Below are 6,363 nucleotides of genomic sequence, written 5' to 3' on the forward strand. Positions count from 1 at the left end.
CTGAGATCCACGGGGAGAAGATAATGCCCGAGGGCACAGAGGTCAGTGGTGGAGCAAGGACTTGAATCTCGGCGTCCGATTCTGGAGCCCGTGTTCCTAACCACTAGGCCAGAAGAATTACTCTTTCCTTAGAACGTTACACCTGGAAGGGACTAGAGGGATTATCTAGTCAATCCACTTACAAAGGAAGAAGCTGAGGTCCACAGACGGGGGTTACCAGTTCAAGAGCCCAAAGATGACACATGACTAGGAGATGAGAGCACAGTGGTGCTTCTGCTCCACAGGTCACTGCTCTTGTCATGAGCTCCTGCAGCTTCATCTACTACCCTCAACTAGAGGCTCTGTGGTCCCGTGAGGGTTTATTTGGTCCTCTGCAATGAGTCTCCAAGGCACACATTTACCTGCTTCTGGGGCTGGGTGTTCCCCTCCTCCTCGATCACTCTTTGACTCAAAAACATAATTCTCCCCTTTTCTATTCTTCCCTGAGGAACAAGTGTCTGCAGAAAATAAATAGAACATATGTTGAAGGTGCATCAGAAACTTCAGGAAACAGACATGAAAATACAGCCTTATTTATTGTTTTAGGATGGACTAAGAGAAAGTACTTACAGGATTTACTTCTCCAACAAATACAAGCCTATGCTTGATACTAAAACATTAGATAACAAATGTCACCAATTTAATAAAGCAGAGTGTGTGTCAAGGACAAACAGCTGGACAGAGAGAGGAGAATGAGTGTACCATCCCAGAACTCTCCCCACGCCAGAGAAGGAAGCAGAACCTCAGCTAGACCGGGCTTCACACTGTAGGTGAAAAAGCCACTTCCTCTACCCTCTAGGTCCTTCTGACTCATCTAAGAATTAAATTGACAGGAGACAGAATAACGAGAGAAAATCAAACAAAGTTTAATAACATGTATACATGGGAGAAACCCAGGAAAACTGAGTAACTCACTAGAATGGCCAAAGTCCCCATCTTAAATACCATCTTTAGCTAAAAGTCGTAGTGGTTTGGGACTTAAAAGGAGAAGGAAATTCACATGGAAATTGAAAAGCAAATGTTTGGTAGACAGAACTTTGATAAGAAAGGGCTTAGCAAGGACCCTCACAGTCTACTGATACCTAGAGTTATCTATGGTGATGGCCTGACCTGGGGACAGGCCTTTTATCTTAAATTCTTTTAGGCAGTTAGGGGGAAGGTCAAAGGTCAGAGTCTTTTGTTCTTAAAATACTCAAGGCAAAGAGACACATTTTGGGGTGACCAGTTCTGATCCCCTATAACACAATGGCTAGCAGAACAGTCAAGATCGGTTATCTTTAAAAAAATAAACAATAAGCATTCACAAGGCCCTCAAACATGCTAATTCAGTTTGTCACCTCACCGTGCTGGCAGGTCCCAGTAGCTCCACTTTTCTGGCTAGGCTCAGGGAGGCTCCGTGCTCGCCCAGGGTCATCAAGTAGTGAGTGGGTCATAGGGCTGGGCTTCAAAGCCAGGGGCGCGGTCTCACTGCCTGTTTGTGGAAACCAGCACACGAGTGAATGCTAGGCTGCGAATCCTCTCACTCTTCTATTCTGCTTCGCCTTTATCTCTGGCACCGCAAGAGCCTCCTCCTCAGTCTCTCTGATTGCTCAGATCATGTCACATTCCTCTTGAGCGTGTCTGCAAAGGTTATTCATCAGCACTCATTCAGCGTCCCAGTGCCATGAGGTTAGCTCTCTCTCAGCCAAGGCCACAGCAACTTGCTACATTCCAATCATCATGTTACTTCATTCAGCCTTGTCATGTTACTTGAAAAGGGTCCATATGGGCCAGCCTATACAGAACCAATCATTTCCTCCACAAACATGGAGCCAGAAGAGAATGAGAGAGATGAGAAAGACAGATGAGGAAGACATAAGCAGTTTTTTGTAGGCTAGAGAATCAGATGTGCCTTTCAGGTTGATTTCTATTATTGCCCACCTTCTGGAGGCCCCTTCCCATCCAGACAGTGAGGGGAGGGGAAGGAAGAAGAGCAGCCAGCGTGAGACTGTGGAGGAAGACAGTGACCACCGCTGAGCCGAAGGGGAAAGAGACGGCCCGGTGACAGCTATTACTGTGCAGGACAGACAGGCGTGGGGGCTGCTGAGCCCCTGGAAGAAAGGGATTGTTGCCTGGAGCTGTGGAGACCATGTCCAGTGGGATGGGGACAGGGAATATGGAATCCAAATGATGAGGCTGGTGGGGCACTGGGGCCATCGAGAACCTGGGCTCTCCTCCACAGGCCAGAGATTTTCCAGGATGCTGATTCCAACACCTTTGGATTTTGTGGACCAATAAAAATTCAAAAGCATTTTGGGGGCCAATTTAGAGTTGTCAACTTTTGTCAAACAAAGATTTTAAAAGAAATGGCCATTTACTAAGGCTGTCACCTTCACTTCATTATAGAGTAGGGACATGTCTAAATCCCCAAATCATGAAGGATTTAATACATAAAAAGAACAATTCTTTCAATGGAATAAATTTATCCTTATAAAAAACTCACTACATGCTCATTTGTCTCATGTTGCCACAAGTGGATGAGAGCTTTATCCTGGATGAGTACTGATCTTTCTTCAACTAGCTTTGGGTATTGACATCTCTGAATTCTCTTATTCTCCTTCGTGACTCAGCCTGTCCAAGATGCTTCAGGCAGGTCTTCAAGGCTCCCACATGCCCTCTCACCTGACAAGCACTCTTCCCTTGGGGCAGCTGGGGTGTCTGGCTTAAGTAATTTTCATTCCCAATTTCCTTTGCTCATGCAATTAATTAAAATCCTTGTTCTCCACTTATTCAAAGTCTTTTGACTCATACTTCACAGCATGGCTGAATGTCCACGCCCGTCACACGGCCAGGGCCCACCCACCCATCCATCAGGCACAGTAGGCACAGAGACTGGGGCTCAGGGTACTTTGAGGGGCCCACAAAAATATTTTAATTTAATTTCTTCTAAAATCACAAGAAAACAATGAATATAATAATAATGAATATACATTAGTGAATCCAGCCTGTATTATATTCATCTCATTACCAACACAGTCATAGAATATATTCAATTTTCTTTTACGGAGGAAGGGCCCATGAAAGTCACAATGCAGCCCTCCTGGCAGCCAACCCCACCTGCTCCAGTGCTCACGAGCTCCTCCTTCTGAGCCTCTGATGCCCTAACAGGACCACACAAGCAGGCCCCAGGGGAGCCGTCACTGCTCCCTGTCTCTGTGGCTAAGAAAGAAGGTCCTCGAGCTCACAGTGAGGCCTCCTGCGTAAGCCTTCATCCCGCTGGGGCTGCTATTGGACCACTAAGTTAAACCCTGGCTCCATCACTTACTAGCTGTGTGAACTCATCTAATTTTTTAACCTCTCTGTGCCTCAGTGTCTTCATCTATAAAACGAGGATAATGATTTCTACACATCCTCAGGTTGCTATAACAGTGGTGGGCACTCAGTGAGTGCTCTCTCCAGCAATAAATTTGTAGGAGAATATGGCTGGGAATTCATGTCCTACTTTTAAAAATAACGAGCCAAGGATAAAAACAAAACACCAAAATTTACCGACCTCCAATTATTCTCAAGGATTAACTGGTTTTTCTTTTACCCAATGGAAAAATATAAAATAATTGCATTCACAATTTTCCCACCATCTCTTTCCAGTGAAGATAAGAGAATGTTTCTCTTAATTTTGAAGAGGAACTCAGTGCTGGTACCACCACTGCAGGTTTCTATTTTTTCATTTGAATTAACTGTCTCATAGGTTTGTAGCTCTCTGACTCTGGTTTCCTAGTGAATGCCCCTGGACTGGAATGTTCTAGCAAAAATTCATATAGTGCTAACAGTTACAGAGAGACATCAGTTACAATTACATACATGATCTCATGCATCCTCGTGGCAACACTGTGAGAAGATATTATCCTCTGGCAGGTGAGGAAATGCAGCTCAGAGAAGTCCATCCCCTGGGAGCTGGTAACTGCTGGGGCCGGGACTGCAACCCAGGACTGATCCGCAGCAGGTGGCGTTCTACTGAACCACACTGCTCTCAGAGTCACAGCTCTAGAACCATAATGGAGAACACATCTATTTACTCATATCTGGGCGAATTAATATATGTAGGCAGAATCACATATTCAAATATTTCCTTAGGAAGGTCTGGGACAGAGCTCTATGAAGGATGCAGTAGAGAATAGGTTAATTGTACTTGGAAAGGCGACCCTGTCTTGAGGTGGGTTCATTTCACAAACTAAGTTCACTCTGAATCTTCAGTTGTTGAGTCTGAAGAGTATTTTCCTAAATGCCCTCAGTCCCTGGGGAGGGGAAGCCAGTGATGTGGGAGGGGGGAGAGGTCAGGTCTCAGGGAGAGGGCAGTGCACACAGGAGACTTAAGGAGACACAATGGCCTGGACTCTAGAATTTCCTAGGGGACTTGCCCTGCCCTCTTGGCATGAGAAATGTGTGTTTCTGTTTTCCGCTTTCATGAAGGAATTCATTGTCATTTCCCAGACTGCCTGGTTCACTTTTCCTAGACTCCTACATATGGAATGCCACAGAGACATGCTTCACTTCCACACATCCCGCCACAGGCTCTCACCAGAGCAGTGAGTCAGAACAAAACGGGACAATTATACCATTTGCTTTTGCAAAGAATTCGTTTTTAGTAAGGATGCTTTTAGAAGAGTTAATGTCTTAGGAAATTACTTTTCCCTCTTCTGAATGGTGTGTTGTGTTACGTTTACCACACAGAGCTACGCATTCACAGAGGGACTTGGAAGCTGGGAGGAAGTTGTTTTCATGTCATTTTCAGTCACCACAGAACATGCAGACGTGTTCTGGAAGGAAGTTGGAAATACCAGCTGGGAAAGTGGCTACATATGGGCCTGCCTTCCAGAATGTTCTATAGCTTCCTGTGACCACCAGCTGACTATCATAGACAACAGAGTTATCCCTTCTCACTGTTCACTGGTGGACCACACTGCCTGTCTGCAGAGCGGGTAAGAGGGAGGCTCTCTTCACAGAACGTTCTGGATTGTACAAGGACAAGATCTCAGCTGGGCAGGGGCACTTGGCCTGCGTGTCTGCTCACACTGGGAATGTTATTAAGACCTCAGTACAGCCATAAAACTCCTTATTGACATTCTCTTTGCTCATTTTCTATTGTTTGTACTAGCCAGGCTTGAAAAAGCCTCTACAACTTGTCTAAGATTAATTAATTAAAAGAAGTTCCAAGTTCATTGGTGAAGGCAGGCTAAGAAAAATATCACTATTTGTGAATATATTTGTATTTGTTTGGAGGATAATGTTTTAATCCTACAATATGCTGGAGCTATTCAACTCACTGCTAGACAAAATGAGCCATGTCATTTTGTTTAAAACCAAATGGTTCCTTGGGACTGACCCAAGTGGATCAGATGTTACAAAATAGAATTTACTGTATAAAGCATCTATAGATGTCAAATAGTAAAAATTATGTAATCCCCAGTATAGTGACCACAAGTTTCAGACCGACATCTTGGAGAAGGTAGAGGGTGCCTTTCCAAGACCCATGTTTCTCCAAGTGCCCAGGATAGTGGGGTGCGCTAAAGCAGGTGCTGATCACAGCTGATTAAATGACATTGTCCAGAGAAGTGAGCAGGTCAATGAGAGAGGACCTACTCCCTCCAAAATAAGGTCATGGAAATAACCCTCTGATTGTCTTCATTTGTGATGAGTGAATTTCCCTTAACCGGCTCTTCCATCCATTTGAGGATCGGTTGATGTTGCCACCATGTTGGAGCCCAACAGGCCACTCAGCTGTGCTGCTGATCAGGCTTCAGCACATTCAACCTGCCTTCCCAGAAAAGTTTCACAGTCTCACAATGTCTTCTCAATAAGAAAAGAGACAGTCCAGCACAACGAAAAGATGAAATACAGGGCATGCGCAAAAACCCTTTTAAATAGCCTTTATAAGGAGGTCCTCTCTGAATAAAATACTTCCCATAACAACGCAAAGGTAGCAGGTGCTCACTCTAGTGACCTGCAGAGAGAAGCTCACCAGCTAGGCTCTGGTGTAGTTAGCAGGGGAATCCGAGAAAGTGCAGGCAGAAACCCCCTCCATACAGAAATCACGCATTCTCCTGAGACCCTGCTTCATCCAGACCCTTAAAGAAGGTGCTGACCGGCGGGCTGGACGGGAATTCTCAGGTTCCCAGAATATGGATTCAATGTGACCGTGGATATGACACCAGTTTTCCAGCACCCTGCAGTGCTGGAGCCCAGATTTCTTTCCTCCGGCTGGGCCAGATACAAGGGGACAGCCTTGTTAATGGATGATTGGACCACACAGAGAACAGGCCCTCCAGCTGCAACCACGTCCGGGAA

General features: G+C 45.4%; 1 long non-coding RNA gene across 1 annotated transcript; it reads right to left on the minus strand.

Moving 5' to 3' along the window:
- Positions 1-361: 361 nt before the first annotated feature.
- Positions 362-4,062, minus strand: LOC103548731 (uncharacterized). The gene is made up of 3 exons (XR_011535506.1): positions 3,880-4,062; positions 1,382-1,510; positions 362-497 (listed from the first exon to the last, which is right to left on the minus strand). It is a non-coding gene; the product is annotated as an uncharacterized lncRNA (long non-coding RNA).
- Between the last annotated feature and the right edge of the window lie 2,301 nt (positions 4,063-6,363).

Source organism: Equus przewalskii, chromosome 32 (assembly GCF_037783145.1).
Source record: "Equus przewalskii isolate Varuska chromosome 32, EquPr2, whole genome shotgun sequence".
Lineage (NCBI taxonomy): Eukaryota > Metazoa > Chordata > Mammalia > Perissodactyla > Equidae > Equus > Equus przewalskii.